This window comes from Ranitomeya imitator, chromosome 5 (genome assembly GCF_032444005.1).
Source record: "Ranitomeya imitator isolate aRanImi1 chromosome 5, aRanImi1.pri, whole genome shotgun sequence".
Classification (NCBI taxonomy): domain Eukaryota; kingdom Metazoa; phylum Chordata; class Amphibia; order Anura; family Dendrobatidae; genus Ranitomeya; species Ranitomeya imitator.
In genome coordinates this window covers 454,253,069-454,274,616 of record NC_091286.1, presented here as the reverse complement: position 1 = coordinate 454,274,616, position 21,548 = coordinate 454,253,069, and positions in this window count along the sequence as shown.

The following is a 21,548-nucleotide window of genomic DNA, read 5'->3' as shown; positions in this document are numbered from 1 at the left end:
GCTACTTTGAAGAGCCTAGAATATAACACGTAATTTCAGTTGTTTCACACTTTTTTGTTAAGTATATAATTCCACATGTGTTCATTCATAGTTTTGATGCCTTCAGTGTGAAAGTCATGAAAATACAGAAAAATCTTTAAATGAGAATGTGTGTCCAAACTTTTGCTCTGTACTGTATAGTGTGGATTATCAATGAATTGGATTAATGTGAGAATCAGGTGTTGGAAATCCAACTATACTACTGTTATCCGAATCATTGCTTAAAGTGATTACTTCAGTGATGTTAGACAGCCCATATTTATGATGTTAGGAAATCTATCCTGAAAGAAGCCTTAAAATGTTTTCTTTCTGGGCTATTTTCATATGGTTAAGATGTTGGTTTCCAGTGGGAAGAGTTCTCTACTTGTGCCCTCCTGACCTATCGCCTATTGCTTTGAGAATGAAAATCCCTATGATAGCATTGAGCTGCCAGAAGAAACTGGTGTCATTGGGGCACATATTCAGGAGTTACCCTCCAGTGGCCTGCATTTCTTTTTCACTTCCAGTAGCTTTAAAAGTATTTGTCTAGTTTCTTGAGGTTGATAAGCTGAAACTTACCTTTACTGCCTAATATTGAGGAAGAGGCAAACTGCTGACTGCTTCCAGGAGAAACAATTCTGAAAAAAAAAACAGAAAACAGCATGAGTAAAAATTATTGATAACATTGTAGCAGATGGCTAATTGATGCGTGTAAAAATATATTTGTTAATAGGTCATATATTTTATTATTAACGACTTCATTTTCTGGAACAATTTCAAGGGTGCCCACACTTTCGGCCATGACTGTATATGGTAGTAAAATTATAAGTATAATCCAGTCCACAAAAATACTCACTTATCCACTGGATAGATAATAAGATTTAGATGGGTGTAAAGTCCACTGCTGGAGCCCCCATTGATTGTAAGAATGGGAGACTCCCATTTTCTCCTGGTTTTGGATGCATTATTATGGCCAGGAAAAGTCAAATGGAGCTACAGGTCCTCTTAATGCTCTGATCAGTCTCCTGTGACATCATGTTTGAGACTCCTCTCAAGCAAAACATTTCAGAAAGTACAGTAATAAAATACATTTAGAGATTTTGTAGATAATGAGAAGTGTAGGTGGTGGTAAAGGAAATGGCAAAAGTAGTTAAGGTGTAAAGATAGTTAGAAAATATACTGCTCAAAAAAATAAAGGGAACACTAAAATTCCACATCCTAGATATCACTGAATGAAATATTCCAGTTGTATTTATGGCCTGCTGGAGATCATTTTGCAGGGCTTTTGCAGTGCTCCTCCTGTTCCTCCTTGGACAAAGGCTGAGGTAGCAGTCCTGCTGCTGGGTTGTTGCTCTCCTAAAGCCCCCTCCACGTCTCATGGCCTGTCTCCTGGTAGCACCTCCAGCCTCTGGACACTACGCTGACAGACACAGCAAACCTTCTTGCCACAGCTCACATTGATGTGCCATCCTGGATGAGCTGCACTACCTCAGCCACTTGTGTGAGTTATAGAGTCCGTCTCATGATGCCGCGAGTGTGAAAGCACAGCCAACATTCAAAAGTGACCAAAACATCAGCCAGAAAGCATTGGTACTGAGATGTTGTCTGTGGTCCCCACCTGCAGAACCACTCCTTTATTGAGTGTGTCTTGATAATTGCCAATAATTTCCATATGTTGTCTATTCCATTTGCACAACAGACAGCATGTGAAATTGATTGTCAAACAGTGTTGCTTCCTATGTGGACAGTTTGATTTCACAGAAGTTTGATTTACTTGGAGTTATATTTTGTTGTTTAAGTGTTCCCTTTATGTCTTTGAGCAGTGTACATTTTAATGGGTTTATACGTCATATGAGTAAAACAAAACTAAGGTTAAAAGTGTATGATGACCCCTAAAATTCAATATTGTCAGTAACCTAAACAGAAATCAATAAGATTTCACCTAATTTGCATCCAAGGAGAAAAAAGAGAGATAATAAAAACAAAGTTTATTTTGCGCTTGCGACAGAAGTCACATAAACTCAATAGATGAAACTCTGTTCTTTGCCTGCCATAAAGCTTCGAATTTAAAATATGGCAACAAGTAATTTTTCTATTTTATGCAAGATTTTCAATTTTTGCAATAAAATATTTGTTCACCCAACAAATTAAGGTTTCCTAAAAGATCTAGTATGTAAGTGGTTAAATCCCTGATTCTAGAAAATGTTGTCTGAATTCACCTGCCTTATGAAGAAGGAAGATCTGACCAGCTTTCATTAGAACAAGTTCAACACACAAGCGTTCAGGCTGTTACTGATTCATTTGACATTTGATAAATGTGTTTGAATACTTGGCTGCTGGTCCAGGCTTAGCGAGGAATGCACTGTGCGTAATCGGCAGGGAAATTACACTGGTCTCACACGATGAAAGCGATAACTTGGTCTCATGATCATATCTTGCTATACTATGACATTTATTCCTAGTGTGTATAAAAATTAGTCTATGTTCTAGAATACTGGGATAATTAAAAGCCTAGTGGATGCTGGATGAGATTCCATTTCTTCTAGGTTTCTGTGTGTTGGGATAAGAGGGAGTAACTGTGTTTACTCTAGCCTAAAAAGGACTGTGAACTATTATCTAGAACTGCTATCTGAGATAGAAGTACACAAGGAAGTTTCCTTTGCTAATGGTTGAACTGGTCTTGAGATAAAACCTTAACTGAATACCTATAGCCCTAATTAATCAACTATTAAAACAGAAGTTGATAACGATTGGCTTACTTAAAGTTTGAATTACCTGTAATCAGAGATAACGGGAATGTCAGTTTGGAAAAAGATTTATTGAAGAAGAATAAAAAATGAATTGTTTAATATAAATAGTTGTTACGAGGTTTACATTTTTACCAACTTGGTGGAAAAACAGAATGATATTCCAAGTTTGAGTCCAACTCAAGACCCTGGTCCAACAGCCATGTTAGTGTTCCCTGGTTGACTGCAAAGTGCCAGAGTCCCTAGCACTTATTCTGAATTCTGTTTTGTAGGCCCATCATGATGTAATCATTATGGCATGACAGACGTATGACATCACTCTGGATCTATTAATCAGAAGCGGCACCAATGAAGCTGCGAGGAAGGAGGCAGTTTGCAGAGCTTCTGTCTGGCAGCCATGTGCCACTGATGTGCCTGTTGAACTACTGAGTACTGCAAATTGATTTGCTCATTTGTAACCCATTTTCTTGAAAAAAAATCATATAATGTATTATGAAAGTTATAGCAGTAAATTATATATTATGTTTAATAGTAGGGCATATTTGTGCCATAAAATTGTTCCCACTCTGCAGGTCAGACGTTCCCATGCATCTGAACAGCCGTAATGTATTGCATTTTTCCTGCAGTGGTCACTGCAGGGTAAATAAATGTCCTAATACAGCTTTCCTAGAGATAACAGCTGATCCCAAAACTCCTTAGATCAACGCCATTCCAACCTCATGATTTATGCATGATCAGTTGTGTATAGGGCCTCTTCATTCTCCCCCTCCAGGTGATGTGAGAGATATTAAAATCTGACAGTTTATTTTTCAGTTTCTCTCTGTTTCAGAGATAATAGCTTGTAAAGTTTAGGTTATAGCTTATAATAATCCCAGCAAAGATTTTTCCCAGGGGGTGTGTACTTCTTCCCTTGTATGAGGTTGACCAATCATTAGCAGGCAGCAGTGTAAGGCTGCCATCACACTATCAGTATTTGGTCAGTATTTTAAATCAGTATTTGTAAGCCAAAACCAGGATTGGAACAACCAGAGGAAAAGTATAATAGAAACATATGCATCACTTCTGCATTTATCACCAGCTCCTGGTTTTGGCTGAGAAATACTGATGAAAAATACTGACCAAATACTGATAGTGTGATGGCAGCCTAAGAAGGGTTGTGGACTCAGCTCATCCCATGCAATATATGTATGTTGTTTAGCCTGGTTTCCTAGTTGGCAGCCTTTTGGGCACAGCGGTGACGTCACCGCTTTGCTCTGCTTTCACTTTACGGCCGGCAGTCACAGTGCGGGAAGCAGACGGCAAGGGACCTGACGGACACCGGAATGTAAGTATGTGCTGTTTTTTTTTTTTTTTACATTTACGCTGGTAACCAGGGTAAACATCGGGTTACTAAGCGCGGCCCTGCGCTTAGTTACCCGATGTTTACCCTGGTTACAAGCGAACGCATCGCTGGATCGCATCGCTAGATCGGTGTCACACACACCGATCTAGCGATGACAGCGGGAGATCCAGCGACGAAACAAAGTTCCAAATGATCTGCTACGACGTACGATTCTCAGCAGGATCCCTGATCGCTGCTGCGTGTCAGACACAGCGATATCGTAACGATATCGCTGGAACGTCACGAATCGTACCGTCGTAGCGATCGAAATGGCAGTGTGTGACGGTACCCTAAGAAACCTGCTATAAACTATTGTGGGGGCATTCAGGCACATGATTACTTGAAGCTACCACTAAAACCCTGAGGCAGCAACAGGTCTGGCTCCAGGTTTTTGTGGGCCCCCGGTGAAAGAGTCTCAGTGGGCACCTTTAACACATACAACAATTCATGATGCACAGATATGGCAGAGAAATATAGATATAGTACAATGCCAAAGATTTCACTTATTTTTTATACTACATGAGTGATATCTACAGCTCTGGTAAAAATTAAGAGACCACCACATCAAAACCCTGTCATGGGCAGCCCAATCTCCAGACCTGAACCCCATTGAAAACCTCTGGAATTTAATCAAGAGGAAGATGGATAGTCAGTGTTGAGCGATACCTTCCGATATTTGGAAATATCGGTATCGGATTGGATCGGCCGATATCAAAAAAATATCGGATATCGCCGATACCAATACCCGATACCAATGCAAGTCAATGGGACACAAATATCGGAATTAAAATAAGCCATTTCTGTCCTTGTACATCCTGTTCTGGAGGGGGGAAGAGTGTGGACGGTGCGTGGGCGGAGACTGCGTGACTGTGTGGGACCATGGGGGGTCTGTGCGGGCCTGCCGGGGGTCTGTATGGGCCTCTCAGGGGTCTGTGCGGGCTGCCTAGGGTCTGTGCAGCTTGCTGGGGGTCTGTATTGGCCTCTTGGGGGGTCTGTGCGGCCGGGGGTCTGTGAGGCCTGCTGAGGGTCTGTACGGGCCTCTCGGGGGTCTGTGTGGCCTGCCGGGGGTCTATGCGGGCCTCTCGGGGGGTCTGTGCGGCCTGGCGGGGATCTGTGCGGCCCTCTCAGGGGTTCTGTGCGGCCTGCCAGGGGTCTATGCAGCCTGCTGGGGGTCTGTACGGGCCTCTCGGGGGTCTGTGCAGCCTGCCGGGGGTCTATGCAGGCCTCTCGGGGGGTCTGTGCGGCCTGCCAGGGATCTGTGTGGGCCTCTCGGGGGTCTGTGCGGCCTGCCGGGGGTCTGTGCGGCCTTCCGGGGGTCTGTACGGGCCTCTCGGGTGTCTGTGCGGGATGCCTGGTGTCTGTGCGGCCTGCTGGGGGTCTGTGCGGCCTGCCGGGGATCTGTACGGGCTTCTTGGGGGTCTGTGCGGCCTGCCGGGAGTCTGTGCGGCCTGCCGGGGGTCTGTACGGGCCTCTCGGGGGTCTGTGCGGGCTGCCTGGTGTCTGTGCGGCCTATTGGGGGTCTGTGTGGCCTGCCGGGGGTCTGTACGGGCCTCTCAGGGGTCTGTGCGGCCTGCCGGGGGTCTGTACGGGCCTCTTGGGGGTCTGTGCGGCCTCTTGGGGGTCTGTGCGGCCTGCCGGGGGTCTGTACGGGCCTCTCAGGGGTCTGTGCGGGCTGCCTGGTGTCTGTGCGGCCTATTGGGGGTCTGTGTGGCCTGCCGGGGGTCTGTACGGGCCTCTCGGGGGTCTGTTCGGCCGGGGGTCTGTGTGGCCTGCCGGGGGTCTGTATGGGCCTCTCAGGGGTCTGTGTGGCCTGCCGGGGGTCTATGCAGGCCTCTCGGGGGTCTGTGCGGCCTGCCGGGGATCTGTGTGGGCCTCTTGGGGGGTCTGTGCGGCCTGCCGGGTGTCTGTGCGGCCTGCCAGGGGTCTGTACAGGCCTTTCTGGGGTCTGTGCAGCCTGCCGGTGATCTGTACGGGCCCCTCGGGGGTCTGTGCGGCCGGCCTGGGATCTATGTGGCCTGTCGGGGGTCTGTGCGGGCCTGCCGGGGGTTTGTACGGGCCTCTTGGGGGTCTGTGCAGGCTGCCTGGGGTCTGTGCGAGCCTCTCAGGGGTCTGTGTGGAATGCCGGGAGTCTATGCGGTCCTCTCGGGGGGTCTGTGCGGCCTGCCGGGGATCTGTGCGGGCCTCTTGGGGGTCTGTGTGGCCTGCTGGGGGTCTGTTAGGGCCTCTCGGGGGTCTGTGCGGCCTGCCGGGGGTCTATGCGGGCCTCTCGGGGGTCTGTGCGGCCTGCCGGGGATCTGTGTGGGCCTCTCGGGGGGTCTGTGTGGCCTGCCAGGGGTCTGTGCGGCCTGCAGGGGGTCTGTACGGCCAATATTTTAATAGCCAGTTATGGCTACGCAGACAGCTGCGGGCTGATATTCATAGCTGGCTACAAGTATTGGCCCCCGGCCGTCGGCTTTCCCCCTCTAGCGCAGAAAATTGCACGGGAGCCCACGCCGCTTTTCTCTTTCTTTTTTTTTAAATGAAACGCTCATTAAGGTATCTTTCATACTTGCATATGAAAAAAAACGGCGTGGGCTCCCGAGCAATTTTCTGTGCCAGAGGGGGAAAGCCGACGGCCGGGGGCCAATATTTGTAGCCTGCTATGAATATCAGCCTGCAGCTGTCTGCGTAACCTTTACTGGCTATTAAAATAGGGGGACCCCAAATAAAATGACGTGGGGTCCCCCTATATTTTATAGCCAGAAAGTCTACGCAGACAGCTGCGAGCTGATATTCATAGCCTAGAGAGGGACCATGGATATTGGCCCCCCAGCTACAAATACCAGTCCGCAGCCGCCCCAGAAATGGTGCATTTGTAAGATGCGCCAATTCCGGCACTTAGCCCCTCTCTTCCCACTCCCGTGTAGCGGTGTGATATGGGGTAATAAGGGGTCAATGTCACCTTGCTATTGTAAGGTGACATTAAGCCGGGTTAATAACGGAGAGGCGTCAATAAGACGCCTATCATTATTAATACAATACTAGTAAAGGGTTAATAAAACACACACACACATTAGGAAAAAAGTATTTTAATATTCTTCATTTAACCATACTTACCATACTTCAGCACCTGCAAAAAACTTAAAATAATAAACTGTATACTACCTGTCCAAACAATAACGAGTGTCCAACGATGATCTCCCCTATAGAACAGTGACATCAGGTGATGTCACTGCTCTATAGGACCTTCAGTGACACACTGACAGGAGACAATGGCTCCTGCAGTGCATCACTGTGAGGTTACTAGAGTTCAAAGTCTCACTTTATGGCAATTGCTGCGTGTGTATGTAGTATGTTGTATGTATGTATGTATGTAGTATGTATGTTGTATGTATGTATGTATGTATGTAGTATGTATGTTGTATGCATGTAGTATGTTGTATGTATGTATGTATGTTGTAGGTATGTATAATGTATGTTGTATGTACAGTACAGACCAAAAGTTTGGGCACACCTTCTCATTTAAAGATTTTTCTGTATTTTCTTGACCATGAATATTGTAAATTCACACTGAAGGCATCAAAACTATGAATTAACACTTGTGGAAATATACACTTAACAAAAATGTGTGAAACAACTGAAAAGATGTCTTATATTCTACGTTCTTCAGCGTAGCCACCTTTTGCTTTGATGACTGCTTTGCACACTCTTGGCATTCTCTTGATGAGCTTCAAGAGGTAGTCACCGGAAATGGTCTGCCAACAATCTTGAAGGAGTTCCCAGAGATGCTTAGCACTTGTTGGCCCTTTTGCCTTCACTTTGCTGTCCAGCTCACCCCAAAGCATCTCGATTGGGTTCAGATCTGGTGATTGTTGCACCCCATCACTTCTTGGTCATATAGCCCTTACACAGCCTGGAGGTGTGTTTGGGGTCATTGTCCTGTTGAAAAATAAATGATGGTCCAACTAAACGCAAACCGGATGGAATAGCATGCCGCTGCAAGATGCTGTGGTAGCCATGCTGGTTCAGTATGCCTTCAATTTTGAATAAATCCCCAAGAGTGTCACCAGCAAAGCACCCCCACACCATCAGACCTCCTCCACCATGCTTCACGGTGGGAATCAGGCATGTAGAGTCCATCCGTACACCTTTTCTGTGTCGCACAAAGACACGGTGGTTGGAACCAAAGATCGCAAATTTGTACTCATCAGACAAAAGCACAGATTTCCACTGGTCTAATGTCCATTCCTTGTGTTCTTTAGCCAAAACAAGTCTCTTTTGCTTGTTGCCTGTCCTTAGCAGTGGTTTCCTAGCAGTTATTTTACCATGGAGGCCTGCTGCACAAAGTCTCCTCTTAACAGTTGTTGTAGAGATGTGTCTGCTGCTAGAACTCTGTGTGGCATTGACCTGGTCTCTAATCTGAGCTGCTGATAACCTGCAATTTCGGAGGCTGGTGACTCGGATAAACTTATCCTCAGAAGCAGAGGTGACTCTTGGTCTTCCTTTCCTGGGGCGGTCCTCATGTGAGCCAGTTTCTTTGTAGCGCTTGATGGTTTTTGCAACTACACTTGGGGACACTTTCAAAGTTTTCCCAATTTTTCGGACTGACTGACCTTCCTTTCTTAAAGTATTGATGGCCACTCGTTTTTCTTTACTTAGCTGCTTTTTTCTTGCTATAATACAAATTCTAACAATCTATTCAGTAGGACTATCAGCTGTGTATCCACCAGACTTATGCTCAACACAACTGATGGTCCCAACACCATTTATAAGGCAAGAAATCCCACTTATTAAACCTGACAGGGCACACCTGTGAAGTGAAAACCATTTCCTTTGACTACCTCTTGAAGCTCATCAAGAGAATGCCAAGAGTGTGCAAAGCAGTCATCAAAGCAAAAGGTGGCTACTTTGAAGAACATAGAATATAAGACATATTTTCAGTTATTTCACACTTTTTTGTTAAGTATATAATTCCACATGTGTTAATTCATAGTTTTGATGCCTTCAGCGTGAATTTACAATTTTCATAGTCATGAAAATACAGAAAAATCTTTAAATGAGAAGGTGTGTCCAAACTTTTAGTCTGTACTGTATCTTGTATGTATGTAGTATGTATGTTGTATGTATGTAGTATGTACAGTATGTTTGTAGTATGTATGTAGTATGTATGATGTATGTATGTAGTATGTTGTATGTATATTGTATGTAGTATTTTTTTTTTACATTCAACACATTAGCTGGATGATGGGACTACTACTGTCCCATCATTGGCTAATGTGTCAATCACTGCCATTGTAGCAGGCATAGCCCGATGGGACTTGTAGTCCCATCGGACGATGCCTGCACACCCGCACAGACCCCCAGCAGGCTGCACAGACCCCCGAGAGGCCCGTACAGACCAAAGAGAGGCCTGTACAGACCCAAGAGAGGCCCGTACAGACCCCTGGCAAACCGCACAGACCCCCGGCAGGCTGCACAGACCCCCCGGGAGGCCGCATAGACCCCCCCATAGTCACGCACAGACCCCACATACACAGATGCAGTCTCCGCCCACGCACCGCCCACACTCCTTCATAGTGCAACATTGCACTATAGGAACTTCAGATTCCAGTATCCGATATCTTCAAAATATCGGAACTCAGTATCGGAAATCCGATACAGCGAAAATCGTCCGATATTTGAAGTATCGGAAAGCTCAACACTAGGGTTGAGCGAAACGGATCGGACAAATTCAAAAATCGCTGACTTTCGGCAAAGTCGGGTTTCATGAAACCCGACCCGATCCTAGTGTGGGATCGGCCATGAGGTCGGCGATCTTCATGCCAAAGTCGCGTTTTAGCTCCATTTTTCAGCCAATGAAGGAGGATGCAGAGTGTGGGCAGCGTAATGACATAGGTCTCGGTCCCCACCATCTTAGAGAAGGGCATGACAGTGATTGGCTTGCTTTCTGCGGCATCACAGGGGCTATAAAGGGGCGTGCACGCCGACCGCCATCTTACTTCTGCCAATCGTAGTATAGGGAGAAGTTGCTGCAGCTTCATCAGAAGAAGGGATATAGTTAGGGAGGGAAGATTAAGCCGCGAAACTGCTCGTGCTGTTGCGATTTCCACTGTCCAACACCACCATTTGTTTACAGGGACAGTGGAGGCTATATTTTTGTGCATCACCTCTGTAGTTTATTAGGCTGCCTTATAAGGCTCCCTGATAGCTGCATTGCTGTTTGCACGCCACTGTGCAAACCAACTGCTTTTTTAAAAGCAAAAATCCTGTTGCTCCTTTCTGCACAGTTATCTTGTTTATTTGTCCACACTTTTGTGTGCAGCAGTCCTTTTTATTGCTGCCATACTTTTCCTGAGATCATTGTAGGGAGATTGAAATTGTACTACAGTCCTTGAATTTTTTCATATATCTTCCAGCCACTTTCTCCACTTACATTGAGTTGTTTTATACACTGGGCCTGAGTTTTGGTTCAGTCTCCCCCCAAAAAAGTGAGATTAAAATTCTCACAAAGTGGATATACTTCAGTCCTGTTAGTTTGTCATATATCAGTCATTGGAACATTGGCCCACATGGCTGAGTATGCCTTGCGTATCCTAAAAAGGGACCCCCGTATTATCAAAATGATGACCGATGACGATTACTGGTTGGCCTGCCTCCTGGATCCATGATATAAAGTTAAATTACAAAATATCATGCAACATGAGAACCTTGATCAAATATTGGCTACCAAACAAGCAACTCTTGTAGACTGTTTGGTTCAGGCATTCCCAGCACACAGCGGCGGTGATGGTTCTCACACGAGCCATAGGGGGCAACATGGCAGAGGTGTTAGAGGTGCACAAATCCGAACGAAGTGGCGTTGGACAGAGGGGTTTTATGACCAGGTTGTGGAGTGATTTCGCAATGACCGCTGACATGACAGGGAGTGCTGCATCGATTCAAAGTGACAGGAGACAACATTTGTCCAGTATGGTTACAAACTACTTTTCCTCCCTTATCAATGTTCTCCCTCACAGGTCATTCCCCTTTGATAACTGGGCATCTAAAATAGACACCTGGCCTGAATTGGCAGAATATGCATTACAGGAGCTTGCTTGCCCTGCTTCTAGTGTGCTATCAGAAAGAGTCTTCAGTGCTGCTGGTTCAATACTGACCGAAAAAAGGACACGTCTGGCTACTCAGAATGTTGATGATCTAACCTTCATTAAAATGAACCAATCATGGATTTCAAATTATTTTGCCCCTTGCTGCTGACACGTAGCTTGCCTGAAAAATGTCTTGCTTTTGGCCTCCTCTTACTGACTTCTCCAATTCCGCCATTTGCAGCTGCTGAATGTCCACCATAGGCCATTTTTATACCTCCCTAAATGGGCTGACTCCCCACACAGGGCTGTGGTCACCACCTGGTGCAAGCACCCGTGCAAGTGCCGTTTGCCTGGACAGGTGGGTGCGCCCACTCTTGGGTGACGACACTGGCACAGGGTCCCTCATAGTACAATGAAGTGTCTCTGACGGTGGTGGTGCACAACCAACGTCAGACACACCGTCGTAATATGAGGGGCCCTGTGCCAGTACCGCCGCCCACGAGAGAGTGTTCCCCCCACCTCGAACAGTGCTCTACCACTTGCAATACTTACCTCTCCCTGCTCCACCACTGTGTATTCTGTGCTGTTAAATCCTTCAATGGCACTGCCAATACAATTTTTTTTAAATGATAGATGATAGTTAAAATATACAGGGGCCCTGGCCTCCATGTAGACCAGTTAATACTTTGCGCCTACTACCACTGTCTGCTGCTCAGCAGAGGAGCCCACCCCAGTACCTAGCTATGCCACCTGTTTAGTCCTGTTACCAATTTTGAACTGCTTTTAGCCTACTTTTGTATGGTGGGCCTACCAACTGTGTCTGCGCCACTCATTACAGTTGTCCTCCACTGAACAAAGAAATGCCGACTGTTTAGTCCTGTTACCAATTTTGAACTGCATTTAGCCTACTTTTTTATTTTTGGCCTACTGTGTCTGTGCCACTCATTACAGTTCTCCTCCACTGAACAAAGTTAGGCCACCTGTTTAGCCCTGTTACCAATTTTGAACTGCTTTTAGCCTACGTTTTTATTTTGGGCCTACTAAGTATGTCTGCGCCACTCATTACAGTTGTCCTCCACTGAACAAAGCTAGGCCGCCTATTTAGTCCTGTTACCAATTTTGAACTGCATTTAACCTACTTTTTTATTTTGGGCCTACTATCTGTATCTGTGCCACTCATTACAGTTGTCCTCCACTGAACAAAGCTAGGCCGCCTGTTTAGCCTTGTTACCAATTTTGAACTGCTTTTAGCCTACTTTTTTTTTATTTTGGGCCTACTAAGTGTGTCTGCGCCACTCATTACAGTTGTCCTCCACTGAACAAAGCTAGGCCGCCTGTTTAGCCCTGTTACCAATTTTGAACTGCATTTAGCCAACTTTTTTATTTTGGGCCTACTAACTGTGTCTGCGCCACTCATTACAGTTGTCCTCCACTGAACAAAGCTTTGCCGCCTGTTAAGTCCTGTTACCAATTTTGAACTGCATTTAACCTACTTTTTTATTTTGGGCCTACTATCTGTATCTGTGCCACTCATTACAGTTGTCCTCCACTGAACAAAGCTAGGCCGCCTGTTTAGCCTTGTTACCAATTTTGAACTGCTTTTAGCCTACTTTTTTTTTATTTTGGGCCTACTAAGTGTGTCTGCGCCACTCATTACAGTTGTCCTCCACTGAACAAAGCTAGGCCGCCTGTTTAGCCCTGTTACCAATTTTGAACTGCATTTAGCCAACTTTTTTATTTTGGGCCTACTAACTGTGTCTGCGCCACTCATTACAGTTGTCCTCCACTGAACAAAGCTTTGCCGCCTGTTAAGTCCTGTTACCAATTTTGAACTGCATTTAGCCTACTTTATTATTTGGGCCTATATCTGTGTTTCCTCCTCATCCTGCCCATTGCCCAGCCACTGCTAGATGAGTCTGCTGGTACACTGACCCAGACCACTACATTCCCCTTGCACTCTACACAGCCTGAATCTGACCCTGCTGAAAGTCTGGTTCCCCTTCCCGCATACTATACCACCTTACACAGGGACAAAGAGGAAGGTGCAGATGAAAGTGCAGGTTCCTTCACCAGGTGGGGGGGCATACTCGTTGGCGATGTCACTGGCACAGGGCCCCTCATAGAACGCAAAAGTGTCTCTGGCAGTGGGAGGCACCACCCGCCGTCAAACACACCACCGTACTATGAGGGGCCCTGTGCCAGTGCCAAGTGCCAATGAGTGGGCCCCCCCGCTTGCTCAGGATCACAGCACTTGCAAAGTTGAAATACTTACCTCTCCCTGCTCCACCGCCATGACGTATTCCGCGGTTTTTAATCACAGATTTCATGCATCTTGGCATGCTTTAATCCAGTCTTTCACACTGCTTCTGGTGCAAAAATTTAAGCAGTTCTTTGTTTGATGGCTTGTGACTAGTGTTGAGTAGAGTTGAGCGACTATTACTTTTTTAGGATCGAGTCGGGTTCCGCGAAACCCGACTTTGTCAAAAGTGGGGTCGGGTGAAATCGGCCGATTATTTCGAAAAGTCAGGGGCCGACCAAAACACGAAACCCAATGCAAGTCAATGGGGAATCAAAGTCGGCAGTAAGTGGAGGACAGGAAAAAACCTACAGTGCCCATTTTAATGACAAAAACATCAATTCTTATTACTTAAGTTTGTCAATCTTAATTTACTTTATAATAATAGTTAGGCATTGAAAACTGGGAGTCATTTGGTTAAAGTTGTGGGGGGGTAGGGCTGGCTCAAGATTTTCGTGAGCCCAGGAAACGCGGAATACGTCATGGCGGTGGAGCAGGGAGAGGTAAGTATTTCAACTTTGCAAGTGCTGTGATCCTGAGCAAGCAGGGGGTGCTGTTATGAAAGGTAATTCAGTACCACAATGGACATAGAGGTCAGCGCACATACAGTGACCTGGCAATAACCCAAAAAACAAGAACGAGCTCTGAGACGTGGGAACTCTGTTGACCGCAATCCCTAATCCTCTCCAACCACACTAAAGGCAGCCGTGGATTGCGCCTAACGCTCCCTATGCAACTCGGCACGGCCTGAGAAACTAGCTAGCCTGAAGATAGAAAATAAGCCTACCTTGCCTCAGAGAAATACCCCAAAGGAAAAGGCAGCCCCCACATATAATGACTGTGAGTTAAGATGAAAAGACAAACGTAGAGATGAAATAGATTTAGCAAAGTGAGGCCCAACTTTCTGAACAGAGCGAGGATAGGAAAGGTTACTTTGCGGTCAACACAAAACCCTACAAAAACCACGCAAAGGGGGCAAAAAGACCCTCCGTACCGAACTAACGGCACGGAGGTACACCCTCTGCGTCCCAGAGCTTCCAGCAAGCAGTAAAAAACAAATTGACAAGCTGGACAGAAAAAACAGCAAACAAATAGCAAAGAGTAACTTAGCTATGCAGAGCAGCAGGCCACAGGAACGATCCAGGAGGAAACAGGTCCAATACTAGAACATTGACTGGAGGCCAGGATCAAAGCACTAGGTGGAGTTAAATAGAGCAGCACCTAACGACTTCACCACATCACCTGAGGAAGGAAACTCAGAAGCCGCAGTACCACTTTCCTCCACCAACGGAAGCTCACAGAGAGAACCAGCCGAAGTACCACTTGTGACCACAGGAGGGAGCTCTGCCACAGAATTCACAACAGGGTGCCCACTAGTTGGCACTGGCTCAGGGCCCCTCATAGTACGGCGGTGTGTTTGATGGTGGGCGGCGCCTCCCACTGCCAGAGACACTTTTGCGTACTATGAGGGGCCCTGTGCCAGTGCGAACGAGTATGCCCCCCCACCTGATGAAGGAACCTGCACTTTCATCTGCACCTTCCTCTTTGTCCCCGTGTAAGGTGGTACAGTATGCGGGAAGGGGAACCTGATTTTCACCTGGTCAGATTCAGGCTGTGTAGAGTGCAAGGGGAATGTAGTATCCTGGGTCAATGTCCCAGCAGACTCATCTAGCAGTGGCTGGGCAATGGGCAGGATGAGGAGGAAACACAGATATAGGCCCAAATAATAAAGTAGACTAAATGCAGTTCAAAATTGGTAACAAGACTAAACAGGTGGCATTGCTTTGTTCAGTGGAGGACAACTGTAATGAGTGGCGCAGACACAGTTAGAAGGACCAAAAACAAAAGTTGGCTAAATGCAGTTCAAAATTGCTAACAGGACTAAACTGGCGGCATTGCTTTGTTCACCGGAGGACAACTGTAATGAGGGGCAGAGACAGTTAGTAGGCCCAAATAAAAAAGTAGCCTAAATGCAGTTCAAATTTGCTAACAGGACTAAACAGGCGGCATTGCTTTGTTCAGTGGAGGACAACTGTAAGGAGTGGCTGACACAGTTAGTAGGCCCAAATAAGAAAGTAGGCTAAATGCAGTTCAAAATTGGTAACAGAACTAAACTGGCGGCATTGCTTTGTTGAGCGGAGGACAACTGTAAGGAGTGGCTGACACAGTTACTAGGCCTAAAATAAAAAAGTAGGCTAAATGCAGTTCACAATTGCTAACAGGAGTACACAGGCGGCATAGCTTTCTTCAGCGGAGGAGGACAACTGTTATGAGAGGCTCACACAGTTACTAGGCCCGAGTAAGTAATTAGGCTAAATGCTGTTCAAAATTGGTAAGAGGAGTACACAGGTGGCATAGCTTTTTTCAGTGGAGGAGGACAACTGTTATGAGAGGCTCCCAGTTACTAGGCCCAAGTAAGTAAGTAGGCTAAATGCAGTTCAAAATTGGTAACAGGAGTAAACAGGTGGCATAGCTTTGTTCAGCAGAGGAGGACAACTGTTATGAGAGGCTCCCACAGTTACTAGGCCCAAGTAAGTAAGTAGGCTAAATGCAGTTCAAAATTGGTAAGAGGAGTACACAGGCGGCATAGCTTTGTTGAGCGGAGGAGGACAACTGTAATGAGAGGCTCACACAGACTTAGTAGGCCTAAAATAAAAAAGTAGGCTAAATGCAGTTCAAAATTGGTAAGAGGAGTACACAGGCGGCATTGCTTTGTTCAGTGGAGGACAACTGTAATAAGTGGCTCAGAAAGACTTAGTATGCCTGAAATAAAAAAGTAGGCTAAATGCAGTTCAAAATAGGTAAGAGGAGTACTCAGGCGGCATTGCTTTATTCAGTGGAGGACAATTGTAATAAGTGGCTGACACAGTTATTAGTCCAAAATAATAAAGTGGGCTAAATGTCAGCCCAAATAATGTTCATAAATAAACTGGGGGCATAGCTAGGTACAGGGGTGGGCTCCTCTGCTGAGTAGTAGACAGTGGTAGTTGGCGCAAAGTAATAACTGGTCTAAATGGAGGCCAGTGCCCCTGTATATTTTTACTATCATCTATCATTTCAACAAATTTGTATTGGCAGTGCCATTGAAGGATTTAACAGCACAGAATACACAGTGGTGGAGCAGGGAGAGGTAAGTTTTGCAAGTGGTAGAGCACTGTTCGAGCTGGAGGGGAACACTCTCTCGAGGGTGGCGGTACTGGCACAGGGCCCCTCATATTACGATGGTGTGTCTGACGTTGGTTGTGCACCACCACCATGACACTTCATTGTACTATGAGGGACCCTGTGCCAGTGACGTTGCCAAGAGTGGGCACACCCACTTGTCCAGGCAAACGGCACTCCCACGGGTGCTTGCACCAGGTGGTGACCACGGCCCTGTGGGGGGAGTCAGCCCATTTATGGAGGCATAAAAATGGCCTATGATGGACATTCAGCAGCTACAAATGGAGGAATTGGAGCACTCAGTAAGAGGAGGCTAAAAGCAAGACATTTTTAAGGCAAGCTACGTGGCAGCAGGGGAAGGTGGGGCAAAATAATTTGAAATCCATGATTGGTTCATTTTAATGAAGGTTAGATCATCAACATTTCTGGTAGCCAGACGTGTCCTTTTTTCGGTCAGTATTGAACCAGCAGCACTGAAGACTCTTTCTGATAGCACACTAGCAGGTGGGCAAGTGAGCTCCTGTAATGCATTTTCTGCCAATTCAGGCCAGGTGTTTATTTTAGATGCCCCGTAATCAAAGGGGAATGACCTGTGAGGGAAAACATCGATAAGGGAGGAAAAACAGTTGGTAACCATACTGGACAAATGCTGTCTCCTGTCACTTTGAATTGATGCAGCAATACCTGTCGTGTCTGCGGTCATTGCGAAATCACTCCACAACCTGGTCATAAAACCCCTCTGTCCAACGCCACTTCAGATTTGTGCACCTCTAACACCTCTGCCATGTTGCCCCCTACAGCTCGTGTGAGAACCATCACCGCCTCTGTGTGCTGGGAATGCCTGAACCAAACGGTCTACAAGAGTTGCTTGTTTGGTAGCCAATATTTGCTCAAGGTTCTCATGTGGCATGATATTTTGCAATTTTCCTTTGTACTGTGGATCCAGGAGGCAGCTCAACCAGTAATCGTCATCGGTCATCATTTTGATAATGCGGGGGTCCCTTTTTAGGATACGCAAGGCATACTCTACCATGTGGGCCAATGTTCCATGTGTCAATTCACTACTTGTGCTGGGTTGAGGAGCACTTTCTTGCAAATCAACATCACTTGTGGCCCGCTAAAACCCTGTTCCTGACCTTGCAACCCCACCAGTTTCTATCGCCCCCTGAGAAGCATCCTCCTCTCATAAATATTCATCCCCATCATCCTCCTCCTCCTCTTTGTCCGCCACCTCATCCAGGAGAGTTCCCAGACCAGACAATGGCTGACTGTCATCAAGGCTTCCTTCCTCCTCGGCTGTAGACGCCTGCTCCTTGATGTGCATCAACCTTTGCATCAGCAGATGCATTAGTGGGATGCTCATGGTTATGATGACGTCGTCTGCACTTACCAGTCATGTGCATTCCTCAAAACACTGAAGGACTTGACAGAGGTCTTGGAGCTTCGACCACTGCACACCAGACAACTCCATGTCTGCCATCCAAGTGCCTGCCCGTGTATGTGTATCCTCCCACAAATTAATTACAGCATGCCTCTGTTCGCACAGCCTCTGAACCATGTGCAGTGTGGAGCTCCACCTTGTTGCAACGTCGATTATTAGGCGGTGCTGGGGAAGATTCAGCGATCGCTGATGGTTCGACATACGGCTGAAATGTACGGGCGACTGGCGGATGTGCGAGCAAAGTCTTCGCACCTTCAGGAGCAGGGCTGATAACTCCGGATAATTTTTGAGGAAGCACTGCACCACCAGGTTCAAGGTGTGAGCCAGGCAAGGTATGTGTTTAAGTTCTGAAAGGGCTATGGCAGCTATAAAATTCCTTCCATTATCACTGACTACCTTGCCTGCCTCAAGATGTTCACTGCAAAGCCATGACTGAGTTTGCTGCTGCAAGTACTTGGCCAGTACTTCCGCGGTGTGTCTGTTGTCACCCAAACACTTCATTTGTAGCACAGCCTGCTGACGCTTACCACTAGCTGTTCTATAATGGGACACCTCGTGTGCAACACTGGCAGCTGCGGATGGAGTGGTCGTGCGACTACGCTCTGTGGACGAGCTTTTACTTCTGGAGGAGGAGGAGGGGTGGCAAACGCCTACAGCAAACTGTTTCCTAGACCATGGGCTAGGCAGAACTGTCACACTATGACTGTCCCCTGTGGACCCTGCATCCACCATATTAACCCAGTGCGCCATGAAGGACATGTAACGTCCCTGGCCATGCCTAATGGTCCATGCATCTGTTGTGAGGTGCACCTTTCTACTGACTGATTGCCTCAGTGCATGGACAATGCGGTCTTTGACATGCTGGTGGAGGGCTGGGATGGCTTTTCTCGCAAAGAAGTGTCGACTGGGTAGGTCATAGCATGGTACTGCATAGGCCATCAGGGCTTTGAAAGCTTTGCTTTCAACCAACCGGTAGGGCATCATCTCTAGCGAGATTAGTCTAGCAATGTGGGCGTTCAAACCCTGTGTACACGGATGACAGGATGAGTACTTTCTTTTCCTAAGAAGAGTCTCTTGTAGGGTGAGCTGGACTGGAGAGCTGCATATGGTGGAACTAGCAGGGGTGGTGGTGGACATGGCAGATTGAGAGAGGGTTGGTGATGGTATTCTTGATGTTGGCCTACCTACAGTGTTTCATACCAAGAACCTTGTGATTCCCTGACTGCTTTGGCCTTGCGACGATACCTCCACATATGCTGCTGGTGGTGTCCTAACCGTTGGGCTTACTGTGAGGGAAGCAATGTAGCATTGCTGACTACCTTCATTGTGAGCAGGTGCACCAACGGTACTGGACGTTTGGTAGCTAGTCCAGGCTTGCAAGTGCATATTGGTTAAATGTCTACGCATGCACGATGTATTTCAATTTAAGAGATTCTTCCCTCTGCTAAAGGTCTTTGAGCACTTCTTACAGATAACTTTGCACTGATCATTCGGATCTTGGTTAAAAAATTCCCACACTGCACTCTTCCTACTATGGATTACCTTTTTAGGTATTGCACGCTGTGCTACTTTAACCGGATGGCCACGCTGTCCTAAAATTGTTTTTGGTTTTGACAAGCATTTTTGGCCAGATATGGGCCTGCCAGATGAAAGCTGTTGCGATGTAGATGGCTGCTGCGGATCTCCCTCCTCCACTTCTGAGCTACTGACAGCGACACCCTCTTCCCCCAATGGCTGCCAATCTGGGTAAACAACTGGGTCATCTATCACCTCCTCTTCAATGTCATGTGCACCTTCCTCTGTGTCACCGTGTAAGATGCTATAGCGTTCATGACCGGGCACCATAGTCTCATCAGTGTCAGATTCTGGCTCAGTACACTGCGAGGGCAATGTAGTGATCTCAGTCAATGGAACAGCATAATAATCTAGCTGTGGCTGTGCATCTGTGCACTCCATGTCCGATTCATCTTGTAATGGGCTTTTAACAATTTCCCTCTCTAACCCAGGCATGGTATGTGTAAAGAGCTCCATGGAGTAAACTGTAGTTTCGCCTGCCGCATCTTTCACTTTTGGTTTGGGTGAAGGATACAAGGAAGTGACTTGTTCCTGACCGGGAGCATACACTGACGACTCGCTGCTTTTAGATTTCTAACCTTCTGAAGATGAGGCGAAAGAGATAGAGGCAGCAAGGAAAGCCAAAACTTTATCCTGCTGCTCCGGCTTTAAAAGCTGTTTTCCTACTCCCAGATAAGGGAGCCTTCAAGGCCTTGTGTAGCCAGACAATGACGCTGGCTCAACACCTCGATCCTTTGGTGCTATTTTGCTTTTCCCACTACCACCAGATGCTCCACCATCACCACCACCACCATCAGTACCAGCTGGCAACGACCGCCCACGGCCTCTTCTACCAGACTTCCTCATTTTTGGAAAAATCTAACCAAAATAACAACCGTTATATGGTACTGTGAAACAAGGTAGAAGGTGTATAAAAAATTGTGGAGAATTTAAATCTCCCTTTTTTTTGGGGGGGGGACTGCAACAAAACTCAGGCGTAGTGTATTACACTACACAATGTAAGTGGCAGAACATGGCTGGAAGATGTACGACAAACTAACAGAACTGTGACCTAGATCTACTTAGTGCCAATTTAAATCTCCCTTTTTTGGGAGGAGACTGCAACAAAACTCAGGCCCAGTGTATTACACTACACAATGTAAGTGGCAGAACGTGGCTGGAAGATGTACAACAAACTAACAGAACTGTGACGTAGATCCACTTAGTGCCAATTTAAATCTCCCTTTTATTTGGGGGAGACTGCAACAAAACTCAGGCCCAGTGTATTACACTACACAATGTAAGTGGCAGAACGTGGCTGGAAGATATATAAAAAAATACAAGGACTCTAGTACAATTTCAATCTCCCTACAATGATCTCAGGAAAAGTATGGCAGCAATAAAAAGGACTGCTGCACACAAAAGCGTGGACAAATAAACAAGAGAACTCTGCAGAAAGGAGCAACAGGATTTTTGCTTTTAAAAAAGCAGTTGGTTTGCACAGCAGCGTACAAACAGCAATGCAGCTATCAGAGAGCCTTATAAGGCAGCCTAATAAGCTACAGAGCTGAAGCACAAAAAATAAACTCCACTGTCCCTGCAAAGAAATGGTGGTGTTGGACAGTGGAAATCGCTACAGCACAAGGATTTTCGGGGTTAATCTTCCCTCTCTAACTATATCCCTTCTTCTGATGCAGCTGCAGCAACCTCTCCCTATGCTAAGATCGGCAGAAGTAAGATGGCGGTCGGCGTGCACGCCCTTTTATAGCCCCTGTGACGCCGCAGAAAGCAAGCCAATCACTGTAATGTCTTTCTCTAAGATGGTTGGGACCGAGACCTATGTCATCACGCTGCCCACACTCTGCGTCCTCCTTCATTGGATGAG